Genomic DNA, 19,972 nt, shown 5'->3' with positions numbered 1-19,972 from the left:
GCCAGGATCCTGTTTGTGGACTTTAGTTCGGCTTTTGACACCATTGTGCCTAATCTCCTCTCCTCCAAACTCTCCCAGCTTAACATCACCAGCTACCTGCCAGTGGATCACCAGCTTCCTGACAGACAGGAAGCAGCAGGTAAGGCTGGGGGGGTCACTTCTGAAACACGGTCCCTCAGTATCGGTGCCCCTGAAGGATGTGTCCTCTCCCCACTGCTCTTCTCCCTCTACACCAATGACTGCACCTCCAGGAACTCAGCTGTAAAACTCCTGAAGTTTGCAGACGACACCATCATTGGACTCATTCAGGATGGTGATGAGTCTGCATACCGGCAGGAAGTGGAGCGGCTGGTACTCTGGTGCAGTCAGTACAACCTGGAGCTGAACACGCACAAGACTGCAGAGATGACAGTGGACTTCAGGAGACGTCCGTCATCATTGCTCCCCCTCACCATATCAGACAGCCCGGTGTCTACTGTGGAGTTCTTCAAGTACCTGGGTACCACCATCTCCCAGAACCTGAAGTGGGAGACCAACATCTCCTCCATCCTCAAAAAGGCCCAGCAGAGGATGTACTTCCAGAGACAACTGAGGAAGTACAGTCTTCCACAGGAGCTGCTGATCCAGTTCTACACTGCAGTCACTGAGTCTGTCCTCTGCTCTTCTATCACAGTCTGGTATGGAGCAGCCACCAAACAGGACAGGAAGAGACTGCAGCGGACCGTAGGGACAGCAGAAAAGATCATCGGTGCCCCCCTGCCCTCCATCCAGTACCTGTCTCTCTCAAGATCCAGGAAAAGGGCAGGAAAATCATCACAGATCCCACACACCCTGGACACAGACTTTCTGACCTGCTGCCCTCTGGCAGACGATATAGAAGCCTGCAGCCCAGGACACCCGACACAGGAACAGCTTCTCTCCCCTCGCCATCTCCCTCCTAAACAGCTGATCTGTCACACTGCTAAACCCCTACAGCACTGCAACTGCACTCTATGTACAGTCTGTGGGATATATTTCTGTAATCTTTGTATTTTCTGTATATAAGATTTACATTGTTTACTATATCTTATTGTTCATTTACACACTTTATGTGTGTATGTATATATATATACTATTTATAAATATAAATATATTTATGGATATATATACATATACATATATATATATACATATATATATATATATATATATATATATATATATATATATATATATATATATATATATATATAGTATAAACATATTGTACATACAAATAACACTTTTATACATTTTTTTACAATTAGCTTTATATTTATAAATATAAATCCATATTACATATTCAGTGGGCGGCATGGTGGTGCAGTGGTTAGCACTGTCACCTCACACCTCTGGGACCCGGGTTCGAGTCTCCGCCTGGGTCACATGTGTGTGGAGTTTGCATGTTCTCCCCGTGTCGTCATGGGGTTTCCTCCGGGTACTCCGGTTTCCCCCCACAGTCCAAAAACATGCTGAGGCTAATTGGAGTTGCTGAATTGCCCGTAGGTGTGCATGTGTGAGTGAATGGTGTGTGAGTGTGCCCTGCGATGGGCTGGCCCCCCATCCTGGGTTGTTCCCTGCCTCGTGCCCATTGCTTCCGGGATAGGCTCCGGACCCCCCGCGACCCAATAGGATAAGCGGTTTGGAAAATGGATGGATGGATTACATATTCAAATTGTTATTGTTTTTATTTTATGTTATTGTGCTTGAGAGACCATCGACCGGAATATAATTCCTTGTATGTATTTGCTCACATACTTGGCCAATAAACGCTGATTTCCAAGGGACCTAAAACTAGTGACAAGTTTGGGGATAGAATTTAATGCTTTATTTCCAGTAGGTTGTGCATGTTTGTAACGTTGTAAAGTGTTTTTATAAAAATTGTATCATAATTTGAAAACCATGTCAAGCACTGTACAGCAGGAGTCTCCATCTCCGGTCCTGCAGAGCTACTGTCCAGTAAGTTTTTCTATCCTACTTGGCTATTTACCTGAGAACAGGTGTGACTCATCAGAAGCCAAGAAGTCACGTGATCTCGTACAGGACGACCGCTCAGCTCCCAACTATTTAATTTCTCCACCATTTAACCTCCAAATCGCTATTACAACAGTTCAGTATATATACTTTAACCATGTCAGAGTCACAAAGATTTTCCCATTTTTTCCTCACCTCACACTCACAAGAAAAACACTGACAAGAAAAAAAAATCGGCTCGACAAGTATCCGCTAGTCACTAAGGCGACGACTCTCATTCTAACGCGGGCGGTGCCGATTCTGTGCTGGACCGAATTTTGGCTCGTATCGATGGTACTGAAAAATCCCTAGACGCCTTGGACGATATAAAATTATCAATCTCCTCCATTGAGAGATCTCTTTCTAGCTTATTACTGTTAATGATTTGTTGTGATTGTTCGGCTCCACTACTTACGGTTTGGCGGAGTGCCCCCAACCCCCGCCCCCAGTGGACATACATATGGGGTGATTGGTGTACGGATTGATTCTGATCGTGTATGGACTAATCATCCCGAGATTCAAATACGCTGTCCATGATTCACCCATAATATTATTGTACCATGGTTGAACTGCACAAACATGTTTTCATTGGTCACTTATATAACTTGTTTTTCAAGAATAACTTCTCACAGAAAGAGTTAGAACACCTGTCTTGTCTTGTCTTTCTCTGGGGAAATTGACGCTTACCTTGCTTCTCCCAGGGGAAAAGAGGAAACGTTGCCTAAAATGCTTCGTTACCACAAGCGCAAACCCGCCGTCTGTGTAAAAGTGAAGTCTGTGTCTTTAAAATCACACGGTGTGTTTATTTTCCGGTGAAATGTGTGACCCCCCCTCCGTATTTACCCCGGTAGGTGTAAGCGATGTGTGATTCATATATATATATATATATATATATATATATATATATATATATATATATATATATATATATATATATATATATATATAGCGCCTTTCACAACAGAGTCGTTTACAGTATTAATTGTGTTGTGTGTGTGTGTGTGTGTGTTATTCAGCTGCGCTGTGGGCTGTTTGACTTATTGTTTACCGATTATTAAAATCAGACTTGCGAACTATTTGCTTTATAGAGTTTAAATACGACTGCAAAGTATAACTACAATTAATCAGCACATTTCAGATTGGAGAACACAGAACAGATCCGTGGTAAAACCTGTAATTTTAAACCATTTAATAAAATGTTAATCCTTGAGTTTAACCCGGATGTTTCGGCACACTAGCATTAATCCCCAACATTTAAAAAAGAAAAACTTAATATAGCAAAGTATTACAGCCTTAGTATTACAGCACAGTATATTAGGCGAACTCATGCCTGAGTGTAAGTAATTAAATATTATTGATGTTAATTCGAAAACTCTTCTGATACACGTACAGTAACCTACTGTGCTGTGCGGACGTATATTTAATGTTTAATTATACTGAAAATTTTAAATCCCGCAATATATGTAGGCTGTGTTAAACATATCAATTTTGTTATTATTATTATTAATATAATCTTACCTTGAAACATAGAATACCTTTACATTATTCCAGAATCTTAATAAAATGGCGACTCTGCCTTTAAAATGCCGACACTTAATTTCACTTTCGTTTACAGGCAGGAGATGATCAGCTCCGTTTCATGCAAAAAATGGACACGGACTCAGCGGCACATCGTAGGATTTTTGGGGGATATTATCTATGTGACTTAATAATTAGTAACAATAACCGCAATTCGGTTATAACACACAGTGGCGGACTGGGACAATAATTCAGGCCGGGAATTTGACTCCACTCCCAGGCCACCTCTGCTGCTGCAGTCACATTTACCAATAACTTTCACTACATCAATCACACGTTCCAAGACCTGCCTTCTCTTTCTAACCTGGTCTCAATGGACGGTCATTTGCTTATCAGTCAGAAGGGTATGGATATCTGCTTTGTTGACTCTAAGAAAAAAGGTTTCAGCACTTTCTCTATGGATACTGCTTCTCTCATGTTCCTGTACTCTCTGATGGGTATGTTTCCAGGCCTGCATACCTCCTTTGACAAATGCACTGTCACTGCCTAAAGGTTTTGCAAATGCAAGACATACTGAGCAGAATAGGGAGTGATTACTTTCATTGTATGTCAGCCATTTTCTGTTTGTGCCATCTTTTGAATGTAATACATCAGGAATGGCTCTTTCAGATGTTTGAATTCGGTGATACTTAAAAAAAAAATCTAAATCCTTAGACTGTGGACGGGCAAAATAATCAAAAGAGATATCAAGGCTTTCACTGTCTCCTTCACCTTTCCCTGAATCATTCTCTCTCTCACTCTGCACATCTAGTTGCTCTGCAATATGAAATAAGCGGGTTCAATAATCTGTATTTATAATTGTGCAGCCATCAGTTGTATGTCCCCAAAATCACAGTCCTACTACTGATCTTATAAATCATAAAAAGCACATGTTGTTTAAAAAGTATAGCCTGCTGCCTGCATGTTTAGTTTTGCTTATCTTAAACTTTACCTGAAGGTTCCTGCTCTGACTCAAACGCTGAACTGTCCACCACCTCTAGCTCAACAGCAGGATCATTTGCAGCACTAGTGCTACTGACGCTTCCTTCGTCACCTTTTCAAAATAAATAAATAAACAAACAAACATTGTAGGCTACATATTGTAGACTAGAAATGAAAAATCAAAATAACTAATACTGTATTCTTTTCCATACCATCTACTTGATTTATTTATTATTTAAAACAATTTGACCCACTAACACTATTCTGTCTACTTTTTATTCATTTTTATTTATTATAGAAAAAATATGCTACATGTAGACGAAACGAAACTTGACACAGCACAGCAGCACTTACATATTGTTGCTCGTTTGTTGGTTTAATTTTATCTATTGTGATTATCTAAGTGATTTGGATGAAAGTGTTCGTCTGCCAAATTATTATAAATATAATGTAAATGTAATCTTGACCAACTTGTTCCCTTACTGGCGAACATGGCTGGGATTTTGCAGCTTGCTGCGTCTGCGGCCAGGGCTTTTTTCCTTTTTATACGCTCCCTCTCTGCTCCTCCTCTGCGTTTACGCTCCATTTCTTGAACGATTTAGTCAGATTTACCCTGTCTCTGGATATAGCCAGATATTAGGCAGTGCGTCGCTGACGTTGGGTCATGTGGGAGTGTAATTTTCCCTCCGCCATTGCCTGATTCGTAGATTGAGAGATCCGTCAATTAATTCGTAGTTGCACACCAGCCTATCACATGCCAGGCTGATCGTCTGCACAGCTGCAGCCGGCAGGCCAGAACTACCGTCAGGCCACCGGGAAATGTCCCGATGCTCCCGATGGCCAGTCCGCCCCTGATAACACACACATTCTGCATGATCGTGCATGTAAAACGCGGTAATGCAATAACACTTAAATCATTAACAGTGGCGATGTGAGAAATTTAGAAATGGGGGGATCAAAGCTATTGGGGGGGGGGCGTCAAAGACAAAACTGTGTAATTTTATAATTTCATCAAAATATATTAACTGGTGCAGCAAAGTAAAGGTCAATCTAAACACTTGAATCACACTTTTTTATTTCCAATGCTGAACAAGTACAGGTAATATATTTTACAGACAGAACATTAAACAAAACAAGAGTAAAAAGATATTCAGACAGATCTGTAGTGTCAGTGTGTCCATGCACTTTGTGAGCCTGTCAGCGTGTGTCATCCCCTCCTGTCCCCCGTGGCCTGCAGTATGGTGTGGCTGTGACCAGGTATGACAGGAGAGGCTACCGCCCACGACAACACCAGCTCTTGTTTGGCCCTGGAGCCACACTGATCCGGCCACATCCAGATAGCAGAGCTCAGCAGTAAGGGGGGGGGGGCACACGGGTCAGGCTGATGGGTTTGTCTCCATCGGCATCTCCTTCAGCTCCCTAAGCGATGGCATTTTTGTTCTGCATTTGTCCTATGAGGAAAAGAAGAAGGTAAGAATCGGCCTCAGACCTGATCATGTGACACATTCTGATCGTGTGACCATGTAGTTATGTGTCTTCACTCCAGTCTCTGCCCCAACTGTCGGCAGGTGAGGCAACAGTGCTAACCACTGCACCACCATGCCGCCCGTATGTCAGGATTCTTTTTTCAAGTAATGTAAATATCAGTTGCTAAACTTGTCATGTATGTTTTGCTACGAAGTTTGCATCATGATTAACAGTTAAAATTACAGTTTGAACGCCAATGATCTTGAATGCAAAAAATGAATATGCTGCCTCATGACAACACATGTAATGCACTGTACCTACACAGATTATGAAACAGACCTTGCTGATGTCAAGTGGGCATGAAATGGGATATAATGTAGGAACTTAACTTAATGTTCTAGTTGTAATTATTCATTTCATCATTAAAGTTTTCCTATAGATATCATCTGAGATTCAATAGGCAAATTATTTTGTGAAGGCATAGAAACTTTAATAAGAAATACAATTCGGGTCCGGAGCCTATCCCGGAATCAATGGGCACGAGGCAGGGAACAACCCAGGATGGGGGTCCAGCCCATCGCAGGGCACATTCACACACCATTCACTCACACAGGCACGCCTACGGGCAATTTAGCAACTCCAATTAGCCTCAGCATGTTTTTGGACTGTGGGGGAAAACTGGAGTACCCGGAGGAAACCCCACGACGACATGGGGAGAACATGCAAACTCCACACACATGTAACCCAGGCGGAGACTCGAACCTGGGTCCCAGAGGTGTGAGGCAACAGTGCTAACCACTGCACCACCATGCCACCCACCAGAAAACCATACATGTTCTTAATCTCAAAATCAGTTCATCGTTTTCCCAGAAGGTGGCAGCACATCAACACTGCAACCTTGGACAAGGATCGTCGCACCTTTTCCTGCATTTGGAGCTGTTTCATTCCCTAATTTTGCGACTTAACAGACTTTGGGCCGCCCTTTCTTTCTGTATGGGACTGATACAGAGGGACAGCCTGTATTCTGCTACTCATTGTTTGCACTCTTCATAGATTTCAACACTCAGATTCTTGGTTAGATTGGGGTATTTTCTTTTTGTTTTCCGTTTATTTGTATACCAGTGGCTGCCTCTATTGATCTGGCTGACTAAGATTTGATTGGTCTGGGGTGGTGGTGTTCACACTTTCACCGTGTGCAGTATAGTTGTGTGGGGATCAGTGCGGTGGGGCACAGGTGTGTGTGTGTGTGTGTGTGTGTGTGTGTGTGTGTGTGTGTGTGTGTGTTTAGGGGACTCCATTCCCCTTTTTGATCAACTTCACCGGACACCTGTTTCTTGCTTGGGTTTAGTCAGCCAGTGGCCAAAGGCTGGTTGCTGGTTAATTTTTTAAGGTCGTTGATGCTAAAGCGCTTGTCTTGTTTCTTGGTTTTATATTTTCAACAAACTGTCAATAGTACAAACATGTCCAGCTCCATTCTGCAAATGAACTTGTGTGCTCTTAATTTAGAGTAATTTGTCCTGTGGTGAAATTCCCCAGGTGGTGTAGTCGTGTCCTTGTACTACTGACCGCTCTCTGCCACAAACACTTTACTCTAAACCTAAGCCTAATCCTAACCCTAACCATAGCCCCAAACGTCATGTCCTGCCACCTCCCTGACGTGGCTCTAATAAGCCATGCCTGCTGCTCGTTGGTCTCGCGTCTCGTTCCATCCCTCATGTTAAACCCAGCCCAGAGAAGATGGATCCAGAGGATGTCCTGCTGGACTGCCCTGGGTCCTGCTACATGCGTCCTTCCTTCATCCCAGACTCTGGTTACTCTGGTCCCAGTTTCTGGTCACCAGTATGAACAGGAGCCCAAGAAAGCGGCAGGCAGAATGTCTATCTCCCAGAGAGGGTTTGCCAGTCTCTGCTCTTGCCCTGTATGTCCCTTGTCATCTTCCTGTTCCTGTCCTGTTGTCTCCTTGCTGCTCTACTGCTCTGCGGTTCTCTCATCACCTCCCAACCCCTCACGTCCTCCGGCCCTGCTGGCCCTCCCAGACCCTCTGGTCCTGTGATTCGGCGGAGTTCAGCCTCACCTGGAAAGGGGCCTAGGAGGATCCCCAGCCCCGAGTCTTTGCCTGTCTTCCCTGGATGCCCCATCTCTCCTTGTCTTCTGCATCCTGTGCCCCTGTTCTTGTTGACCCTCCACCTGTCCGTCCTGTTTTGGGGTCTGACAGGACTGCTGTACCTGTGGCTCCTAGCTTTTCCTTTATCCGCTCCATGTCCTTAGTGATGTCCTGCAACTGCTCTTATGTCTGGTGTTGCTGTCTGTCTAGTGTTCTGTCTAGTCTTGTCTGGTCTTGTCCTGTCTACCATCTGTTCTGTCGTCCCCTGTCTAGTCCAGAGTCCAGTCTGGTTCCATCCCTGTTGTCTAACCCCCTTGGACTTCATGGCCGGAGCGCATGCTTTTGGTGGGTTGGGGGGGGGGGGGTACTGTCACATTAAGCAATGCCATTTTTATCCAGTATGCTTGTCCATTTATGTGTCAATGCGTGTTCTGACCATCCATGCTCTCTGCCTCCCCACATTTCCAGGTGCTGCCCAGGGGGGGGGCACCATCTCAGCTGGAGTCCTGGTTCAGTCCCATGGAGGGGTGACACTGCGAATTGGACCTGCTAACTGTGTCATCCTGGGTGCAGCCTTGAGTGTCACCCTACACAGGCCAGCGTGGAGAACAGGCTTATTGACAGACTTTAATCACACCTCACACCTGGCCTTTAGCAAGCAGCTCCACTCTTTTCTGTTCTCAGTAATATTAGTCTGCCGGGGGGGGGGGGGGGTTGGGTTGTCCATGGACCCCCAGAGGTCTTTTTTATCTACTTACTTGAGGGTTTTGGTTCCTCTCCTCCGTTGTCATCTGGCTTTCTTTATTTAATATCTTTCTTTCCTTTTTCCCCTTGTGTATTACTGTCTTTAATGATGTTGTAATGTATGACTACACATCTATGTAAAGTGCCTTGGGACGACTCTGTGAGGCACTATATAAAAATGAAATTAAATGTCCTGCCTCCTCCCTGACGTGGCTCTAACAGGCCATGTTTGCTGCTTGTTGGTCTCACGTCTCGTTCCAGCCCTCGTGTTAAACACTCCCAGCTGTCTCCAGTCTCTTCCATCATTAGTCCTGCATTTAAGTGCTTCCTGGTCCTGTGTTCCCCAGTTCGATCACTGATGTTGTGCCTTATGTGTTGCCGGTTCCATAGCCTCCCATCCTGATCCCAGTAAGTCCCTGTTTGTTGTCTGAGAAACACCTGCTGCACGAGTCTTTCATCCCGGTGACCACGACACCAACCACCAGTGATGTCTGTGGAGCCCAGAAATACCAGCCTAGCTGCACTAGTGCCCAGGCAGCACCTTGACAGCGGCATGTTTGCATTGTTATATTTGCCTCACTTGTTCACCACTTTCAGCAACAGTATCTGCTATGTACTAGAACTGTAATCATATGTGAGTGAGTATGTCTGCTTTGAAGGAGCAGAGATCCCAGCTCCTTACTGTAGGTACAGGGCACAGAAACGGGTAAATCCTGTAAGGTAACATTCTTACAGTCAGCATAGATTCCAACACAGTTCTGGAATATGAAGTTCATAGTCAGTCATCATTTTGTAGCATTAAAATGTAACTTTTAAATAAATCCTAACAGTATGTGTGATTGTGGGGGGGTGTGGGGTCTCGGAGTGTAACCTCTGTCTCTTGGCTTGTTTCCTGTCCCTCCTGCTGTATGTGTGAAGTCTGCATGTTCTTCCAATGTGGGCTTTCTCCTCCTACTTTGGAGAACATGAAACTGCGATCAGCCGATTGGGATCTCTAAGCTGCCCTTAGTGTGAGTCTGTATGTGTGAGTTTGTGCTCTGCTATAAACTAGTATCCTGTCCATTGTGTCCCCTGCCCTGTGCCACCTGGGACAGGCTCCAGGCTCCCCACCCCCCCGTACAGGATAAGCAGTAATGCAGGACGGCTCCACACAGTTCCAAAGAAATGGCGCTCCAGCTCCCTTCAGGACTTCAGACCAGCTGCTCTCACTTCACACCTCCAGGCTTGTGGGTGTGGTTTCCACTCCTGGTTCTGCATGTACAGCTTTCATATTCTCCCCGTGTTCCTGTGGGTTTCCTCAGGTTTCCTCATGCTGTTCACAATCATGCAGTTTGGTGAATTAGTGTCTCTTGATTGTCCTCAGCATGTGAGTGAGTGTTTGCCCTGTGATGGACTGGCATCCCATCCAGGGTGTCTCTGCCTTGTGCCCTGTGCTTCCTGTGATGTATGTGTCCCATAACCCTGTACTGGATAAGCGGTTATTGGAATTAGTTGGTATGGGGCGCTGTTTGTAAAGGTAGCAAACATTTTTGTACTTGCCACTTTTTCAACATTTAGTGCAATTTTCTGACATTTAGCTAGAAGTCAATGGTGTTGTGGATTATCAGGTTTTTTTGCTGTGTAAATTATGTTCAAAATTGTTTATCATATGTAAATATAAATGGTTTGTCTATATATAAATATTAAATGTAAATGTTAAATATAAATGTTAAATGTAAATGTGAATATAAATGTAAATGTAAATGTAAATGTAAATGTAAATATAAAACTTAAATATAAATGTTAAATCTAAATGTTAAATCTAAATGTAGACTCTAAATGTTTAGAACGTATGCAAATTAGCCACGCCCATTTGTGTAAAATGGGCGGGTACCGACGAGAGCGCAGGTTAGGGCTGATGCGGGACAACATGGCGAATTCTGCTCACTTAGAGGCCATAGAACATGCAGTTTTGGCAGGTGTTCGCGCTGCGTTACATGGTATTGCTACACAGCCGGGAGCAACATCATGTACACCTTCCACTGTGACATCGGGAAGCTCTGAATGTACATTGTTGTGTTTCTCACTTTCACAACATACATCCAACAGACACCAAAGTAAAGTTAGCAATGTCTTTACTAGGAATTGTACTGCATCGCATGTCACTTCTCAGTGTAGGACTATATAGTTCTCTAACTCTGCGTATTCCTACGCTAGCCAGTCTGTATGTTAATTATTGTGGTACATACCAGAAAAGTAGTTCCTATATCTAATGTGAACATAACATTTCCTCCCTTACAGCATTGATGTCTGTCTCATATAAAAGGAAAACGAAACAATAATAAACCCCACAACTACAGTACTGGCAATTACAACTTTACAATTACAACCAAATAGTCCTGAACATTTCGACATTCGTGCTGAACACTTAACACACCTAACACTCATTAAACATGGCAAAAACAACGCAATGCATTTCTATAGGTCCAGTCTTTGGGGAGGATGATGAGCTCTTTCAGGATAGCGTCTCTCGTGAGGGTCAGAGCCCTGAACAGGAACCTCAGGAATACCCGCATTAACCAGTGCAGCATTTCCATGATCAGGAGGCGGCGGCTCTGAGGCTGTGCACACGAGCTCATCAGAGTCCTCAGGGCTATGAAGGTCATCCTCTGTGCTCTTATTGGCTGAATGTTGAGCGGTTGCTTCCAGCAATTGATCGACGTGTTGACGCCAGATAACACTTTCCCCAACTCTCACAGTGTATGTTAGAGGGCCTGTCTTGGACAGTATTTCACCATGCTGCCATTTCTGCTTAGACTGACGGTAGTCTCTTGCCAGAACTTGTTGTCCAATCACAAAGTTTCTAACATGACCAGTCTTTGCTTTGATGGATTGTTTTTGCATGACATCTCTACGCAGGTCAGGCTTTAGCAAATCAAGACGTGACCTCAGTCTTCTTCCCATGAACAATACGGCAGGAGCTTGACCTGTGGTAGTATGGTCAGCATTTCTGTATGCAAGTAAGAAATTTGGCATCTTCTCTTGTAGTGACACTTGAGCATTAGCCATTGTTTTCATTGACTGTTTAAATGACTGAACAAATCGTTCAGCTAGCCCGTTCGTGGCGGGGTGGTAAGGTACAGATGTGGTGTGTTTGATGCCATTTCTCTGGAGGAAGGACTGAAATTCCTCGGATGTGAATTGACTGCCGTTGTCACTGACAAGTCGTTCAGGCAATCCTGTTCTTGCAAACAGTGTGCGGAGTAGTTCCACTGTTTTTGTGCTTGTGGCATTTTTCACTATGAAGACCTCTGGCCACTTTGAATATGCATCAATCACCACAAGAAACATACGATCTAGGAAAGGCCCAGCGTAGTCCACGTGGATCCTTTGCCAAGGGGCAGTTGGCCACTCCCAGCTCTGGACAGGGGCGGATGGAGGCTGTTTTTGCGTCTGCTGACATTCAGGACATAATTTGGCCATTTCCTCTATCTGTTGATCAATGCCTGGCCACCATATATAGCTTCTTGCAAGACTTTTCATTTTTACCACACCCAGGTGTCCATCATGAAGTGCTCCCAGGACTCGGGATCGCAGCTTGGGTGGCACAACAACTCTTGTACCCCACATGATGCACCCATGACACACGGATAACTGCTCGCGTCGACTGAAGTATTCAGGCAAGGCCACTGTTTTTGGCAGGCCGCCCCTTCACAGTTAACTCCAAGACCTTTGCCATAGTTGGATCTCTGGATGTTTCCTGTTTGACCTGTGCGCTTGTGAGAGGTAGGTTCTCCAGAAGGGTTGTATGGAACATCTCAGCTGGGTCTGCAGTGGCATTGACTTCAGGTTCACATGGTAAACGAGAGAGTCCATCAGCATTACCATGCCGTGTTGTGCCTTTGTACTCAATCACGTATCTGTGTCCACCTAAAAACAATGCCCATCTTTGTAAATGTGCTGCAGTCATAGCCGGAATAGATTTCCTAGGGTTAAAAATGGCCACTAGGGGTTGGTGATCTGTAATTAATGTGAAACATTTGCCATATAGGTATTGCTTGAATTTCTTGACACCCCAAACAAGGCTAAGCCCTTCTCTGTCAATTTGTGCATAGTTCTTTTCAGCAGCACATAAAGATCTGGATGCAAAGGCAATAGGGCGTTCAGAGCCGTCCGGCATTTTGTGTGAAAGGACAGCACCTGTGCCATATGGCGAGGCATCACAAGCCAAGCGAAGAGGTAAATCTGGGTTATAGTGAGTCAAGACTTTTTCGGATGGGATAAGTTCTTTCGCAGTCTGGAATGCCAGGTCACAACTCTTTGTCCATTTCCAGGTCACTTTTGCTTGTAGGAGGCTGTTCAATGGATGAAGCACAGTTGCAAGATTTGGCAGGAATTTGTGATAGTAATTGACCAGTCCCAAAAATGAGCGAAGCTGGGAAACATTGGTGGGTTTTGGAGCCTTCAGGACGGCATCAATTTTGTCTCGTGATTTGTGGAGACCCTCTCTGTCTATTCTGTGCCCACAGAACTCAATGGAGTCTTTAAAGAACTCACATTTGTCCTTATTGGCTCTAAGTCCACACTCAGCTAGCCTCATTAGGACAGCCTCTAGATTAGCCAAGTGGGAGCTGTCGTCATGACCTGTCACAATAATGTCATCTAAGTAGCACTGGGTGCCTGGAATGCTGTAGCACTTGATCGATAGCACGCTGCCACACCGCAGGCGCGGATGCAATGCCAAACACTAGCCGATTGTACCGAAAGAGGCCTTTGTGGGTATTAAAGGTTAGGTACTTTTTTGATTCAGCATCCATTTACATTTGTAAATATGCTTGAGCCAAATCAATCTTTGAAAAATGTTGCCCTTCAGCTAATGAAGCAAAAATGTCCTCTATACGTGGTAACGGGTATAGATCTGCATGGAGAACTGGGTTGATTGTTACCTTAAAGTCGCCGCATAGCCTTATCGCGCCATTTTTCTTCACAACTGGTACGATTGGGGTTGCCCAGTCTGACCATTCAACTTTGGACAAAATACCCTGGTCCTCTAGTCGCTTTAGTTCTGTCTCTACTCTTGGACGCAACGCATAGGGGACAGGACGAGCTTTCAAAAACTTGGCTGAGGCACGCTCATCCACTGTGAGGTGTGCTTTCATGTGTTTTAAAGTTCCTATGCCCTCTTGGAAGACTGATGCTGTCCGTTGAAGTAAAATTTTCAGCTCTTCCTGTGTGGCTTTACTGCTTTCATTCTCAATGGGCTGCATTACCTTAATAGACTGCCAATTGAGCTTAATCATATGCAGCCAGTCGCGTCCAAATAATGGTACACTTCCGCATTGCAGCACATACAAATCCAAAGTTTTCATTTTGTCTTCATATTTCACTTTGACTTTAATTTTTCCCACCGGTGCCACCTTTTCTCCTGTATATGTTTTCAGTAACAGTGGTGTACGTTTCAATTTAATATTTGCAAACTTCTCTTTGTAATCTTTCAGCGATATAAGAGAAAGTGCTGATCCAGTGTCTAGTTCCATTTTTACTTTCTTTCCTTCAATCTCTGGGGTCACCCATATCATCCTCTTATCACTGCCTGACACTGAATGGAGTGCTATATGCCCCAACCCTGTGTCAGTATCATCTGAGGTTGAACCACTTGTATCGGTGTCATTCATTTCATTCACCCTTTTATCTCTTTTCTGGAATCTTTGTTTTTCCTCATTTTGCTTCATTTTACACATTCTCTGTATGTGGCCCTTTTTATTACAGTGTTTACAGTTCTTATCACGAAACCAGCAGTCTGCTTGGTCATGAGAACTTTTCCCACATCGGAAGCATACAGCTGCCTTGACTGGCTTGGTTGAGAATTTGTTAACATTATGAGTCTCACTTGTCATTTTCTTTTGTAACTGTGATGCATCCCTTGAGGCAGTTTCCATTGCCACTGCAATTTCTAATGCTTTGGCTAATGTCAAGTCTTTTTCGGTTAGGAGTCGTCTTTGTATACTTTCGTTATGCATACCGCACACAAGCCTGTCTCTGAGTGCGTCAGACAAGCCCGGGCCAAACTGACAATGTTCTGCGAGCTTCCTGATCTCTGCCAAGTAGTTTGGAATTGATTCGTTCTTTTGCTGATTTCGGTTACGAAACCTGAATCTCTCTGCAATAACAAGTGGACTCGGATTAAAGTGCTCCTGCACTTGGTTATATCATTGAACGATTTCTGAGCAGGTTTTTGCGGCGCGGTTAAACTCCTCAGTAAGTTGTATGTCTTACGCCCATAACACTCAGCAAGACTGCCACTTTTCTCTCATTTTCAATGTTGTTAGCTAAGCAATATTGTTCCAGTCGTTCGATATACGTGTCGCGGGGGTATGTGTGCCTGGGCACCTGTCCGTTCTGTCTGACGGGGGCATAACCAGACCTTTTACAGTGGGGTGGGGGTGGAAAGGCTGCCTGGGCACCTGCCCCTTCTGTCCTATGGGGGAGTAAGCAGACCTATTACAGTGAGGTGGGGGTGGCAAGGGTGCCTGGGCACATGCCCTTTTTGTGTGACGGGGAGTACCCAGTTCTTTTACAGTGTGGTGGGGGGGGGGGGGTAAGGTATCCTGGGCACCTGCCCGTTTTCTGACGGGGGCATAACCAGACCGTTCACAGTGGGGAGGGGGTGGCAAGGGTGTCTGGGTAGTTGCCCTTTTGGTCCGACGGGGGAGAACCAGACCTTTTTCAGTGGGGTGGGGGTCCAAGGTTGCCTGGGAAACTGCCCGTCCTGTCTGACAGGTCTTTAACCAGACCTTTTGCGGGGGGGGGGGTGGGGTTTGCAAGGGTGCCTGGGCACCTGCCCCTTCTGTCCTATGGGGGAGTAACCAGACCTATTACAGTGGGGTGGGGGTGGCAAGGGTGCCTGGGTACCTGCCCGTTCTGTCTGACGGGGCTTTAACCAGACCTTTTACAGGGGGGTGGGGGTGGCAAGGGTGCCTGGGCATATGACTTTTCTGTCTGACGGGGGCATAACCAGACCTTTTACAGGGGGGTGGGGGTGGCAAGGGTGCCTGGGCACCTGCCCCTTCTGTCCTATGGGGGAGAAATCAGACCTTTTACAGTGCGGTGGGGGGTGGCAAGGCTGCCTGGACACCTGCCCCTTCTGTCCTATGGGGGAGTAAGCAGACCTATTACAGTGAGGTGGGGGTGGCAAGGGTGCCTGGGCACATGCCTTTTCTGTCTGACGGGGGCATAACCAGACCTTTTACAGTGTGTTGTTGAGGCAAGGGTGTCTGGTTAGCTGCCCCTTTTGCACGACGGGGGAGAACCAGACCTTGTTCAGTGGGGAGGGGGTGATATGGTTGCCTGGGAAACTGCCCGTCTTGTCTGACCGGGCTTAAACCAGACCTTTTACAGGGGGGTGGGGGTGGCAATGCTGTCTGGGCACCTGCCTCTTCTATCCTACGGGGGAGTAACCAGACCTTTTACAGTGGGGTGGGGGTTGCAAGGGTGTCTGGGCACCTTCCTATTCTGTCCAACCGGGGAGCAACCAGACCTTTCACAGTGTGTTGTGGAGGCAAGGGTGCCTGAGCACCTGCCCATTCTGTCTGACGGGGCTTTAACCAGACCTTTTACAGGGGGGTGGGAGTGACAATGCTGCCTGGACACCTGCCACTTCTGTCCTATGGGGGAGTAACCAGACCTTTTACAGTGGGGTGGGGGTGGCAAGGGTGCCTGGGCATATGACTTTTCTGTCTGAAGGGGGCATAACCAGACCTTTTACAGTGTGTTGGGGAGGCAAGGGTGCCTGAGCACCTGCCCATTCTGTCTGACGGGGCTTTAACCAGACCTTTTACAGGGGGGGTGGGGGTGACAATGCTGCCTGGACACCTGCCACTTCTGTCCTATGGGGGAGTAACCAGAACTTTTTCAGTGGGGTGGGGGTGGCAAGGGTGTCTAGGTAGCTGCCCTGTTTGTCCGAAGGGGGAGAACCAGACCTTTTTCAGTGGGGTGGGGGTGGCAAGGGTGCCATTGCACCTGCCCCTTCTGTCCTATGGAGGAGTAACCAGACCTTTTTCAGTGGGGTAGGGGTGGCAAGGGTGCCTGGGTATCTGCCCGTTCTGTCTGACGGGGCTTTAACCAGACCTTTTACAGGGGGGTGGGGGTGGCAAGGGTGCCTGGGCATATGACTTTTCTGTCTGACGGGGGCATAACCAGACCTTTTACAGGGGGGTGGGGGTGGCAAGGGTGCCTGGGCACCTGCCCCTTCTTTCCTACGGGGGAGAAATCAGACCTTTTACAGTGCGGTGGGGGTGGCAAGGCTGCCTGGACACCTGCTCCTTCTGTCCTATGGGAGAGTAAGCAGACCTATTACAGTGAGGTGGGGGTGGCAAGGGTGCCTGGGCACATGCCTTTTCTGTCTGACGGGGGCATAACCAGACCTTTTACAGTGTGTTGTTGAGGCAAGGGTGTCTGGTTAGCTGCCCCTTTTGCACGACGGGGGAGAACCAGACCTTGTTCAGTGGGGAGGGGGTGATATGGTTGCCTGGGAAACTGCCCGTCTTGTCTGACCGGGCTTAAACCAGACCTTTTACAGGGGGGTGGGGGTGGCAATGCTGTCTGGGCACCTGCCTCTTCTATCCTACGGGGGAGTAACCAGACCTTTTACAGTGGGGTGGGGGTTGCAAGGGTGTCTGGGCACCTTCCTATTCTGTCCAACCGGGGAGCAACCAGACCTTTTACAGTGTGTTGGGGAGGGAAGGGTGCCTGGGCAACTGCCAATTCTGTCTGACGGGGGCATAACCAGACCTTTCACAGTGTGTTGTGGAGGCAAGGGTGCCTGAGCACCTGCCCATTCTGTCTGACGGGGCTTTAACCAGACCTTTTACAGGGGGGTGGGGGTGACAATGCTGCCTGGACACCTGCCACTTCTGTCCTATGGGGGAGTAACCAGACCTTTTACAGTGGGGTGGGGGTGGCAAGGGTGCCTGGGCATATGACTTTTCTGTCTGAAGGGGGCATAACCAGACCTTTTACAGTGTGTTGGGGAGGCAAGGGTGCCTGAGCACCTGCCCATTCTGTCTGACGGGGCTTTAACCAGACCTTTTACAGGGGGGTGGGGGTGACAATGCTGCCTGGACACCTGCCACTTCTGTCCTATGGGGGAGTAACCAGAACTTTTTCAGTGGGGTGGGGGTGGCAAGGGTGTCTAGGTAGCTGCCCTGTTTGTCCGAAGGGGGAGAACCAGACCTTTTTCAGTGGGGTGGGGGTGGCAAGGGTGCCATTGCACCTGCCCCTTCTGTCCTATGGAGGAGTAACCAGACCTTTTTCAGTGGGGTAGGGGTGGCAAGGGTGTCTGGGTAGCTGCCCTTTTTGTCCGACGGGGGAGAACCAGACCTTTTACAGTGTGGTGGGGGGGTTGTCAGGCTGCCTGGGGACCTGTCCGTTCTGTTTGACGGGGGCATAACCAGACCATTTTCAGTGGGGTGGGGGTGGCAAGGGTACCTGTGCACCTGCCCCTTCTGTCCTATGGAGGAGTAACCAGACCTTTTACAGTGGGGTGGGGGTGGCAAGGGTGCCTGGGCATCTGCCCGTTCTGTCTGACGGGGGCGTAACCAGACGTTTTACAGTGGGGTGGGGGTGGCAAGAGTGTCTGGGTAGCTGCCCTCTTTGTCCGACGGGGGAGAACCAGACCTTTTACAGTGGGGTGGGGGTGGCAAGGCTTCCTGGGCACCTCTCCGTTCTGTCTGACGGGGTCATAACCAGACCTTTCACAGTGGGGTGGGGGTGGCAAGGGTGCCTGAGCACCTGCACGTTCTGTCTGACGGGGGCATAACCAGACCTTTTACAGTGGGGTGGGGGTGGCAATGCTGTCTGGGCACCTGCCTCTTCTATCCTACGGGGGAGTAACCAGACCTTTTACAGTGGGGTGGGGGTTGCAAGGGTGTCTGGGCACCTTCCTATTCTGTCCAACCGGGGAGCAACCAGACCTTTTACAGTGTGTTGGGGAGGGAAGGGTGCCTGGGCAACTGCCAATTCTGTCTGACGGGGGCATAACCAGACCGTTCACAGTGGGGTGCGGGTGGCATGGGTGTCTGGGTAGCTGCCCCTTTTGCACGACGGGGGAGAACCAGACATTTTTTAGTGGGGAGGGGGTGGCAAAGTTGCCTGGGAAACTGCCCGTCTAGTCTGACGGGGGCATAACGAGACCTTTTACAGTGGGGTGGGGGTGGCAAGGGTGTCTGGGTAGCTGCCCTTTTTGTCCGATAGGGGAGAACCAGACCTTTCACTGTGGGGTGGGGGTTGCAAGGCTGCCTGGGCACCTGCCCGTTGTCTGACTGGGGCATAACCAGACCTTTTACAGTGGGGTGGGGGGTGGCAAGGGTGCCTGGGCACCTGCCCGTTCTGTCTGACGGGGGCATAACCAGACCTTTTACAGTGGGGTGGGGGTGGCAATGGTGTCTGGGCACCTTCCTATTCTGTCCAACGGGAGAGGGACCAGAACTTTTTCAGTGGGGAGGGGGTGGCAAGGTTGCCTGGGAAACTGCCCGTTCTGTCTGACAGGGCTTTAACCAGACATTTTACAGGTGGGTGGGGGTGGCAAGGGTGCCTGGGAAACTGCCCGTCTTGTCTGACGGGGCTTTAACCAGACATTTCACATTGGGGTGGGGGTGGCAAGGGTGTCAGGGCACCTTCCTATTCTGTCCAACGGGAGAGCAACCAGACCTTTTACAGTGGGTGAGGGTGGCAAGGGTGTCTGGGTAGCTGCCCCTTTTGCACGACGGGGGAGAACCAGACCTTTTTCAGTGGGGAGGGGGTGGCAAGGTTGCCTGGGAAACTGCCCGTCTTGTTTGACGGGGCTTTAACCAGATCTTTTACAGGGGGGTGGGGGTGGCAATGCTGCCTGGGCACCTACCCCTTCGATCCTACCGGGAAGTAACTAGACCTTTTACAGTGGGGTGGGGGTGGCAAGGGTGTCTGGGCACCTGCCCGTCCTGTCTGACGGGTATTTAACCAGACCTTTTTCAGTGGGGTGGGGGTGGCAAGGGTGCCTGGGCTCCTGCCCGTTCTGTCTGACGGGGGCATAACCAGACCTTTTACAGTAGGGTAGGGGTGGCAAGGGTGTCTGGGCACCTGCCCGTTCTGTCTTACGGGGGCATAACCAGA

This window comes from Brienomyrus brachyistius, unplaced genomic scaffold (genome assembly GCF_023856365.1).
Source record: "Brienomyrus brachyistius isolate T26 unplaced genomic scaffold, BBRACH_0.4 scaffold52, whole genome shotgun sequence".
Taxonomy (NCBI): Eukaryota; Metazoa; Chordata; class Actinopteri; order Osteoglossiformes; family Mormyridae; genus Brienomyrus; species Brienomyrus brachyistius.
The sequence above is the reverse complement of the archived record's forward strand: the minus strand, read 5'-3'. Positions refer to the sequence as shown.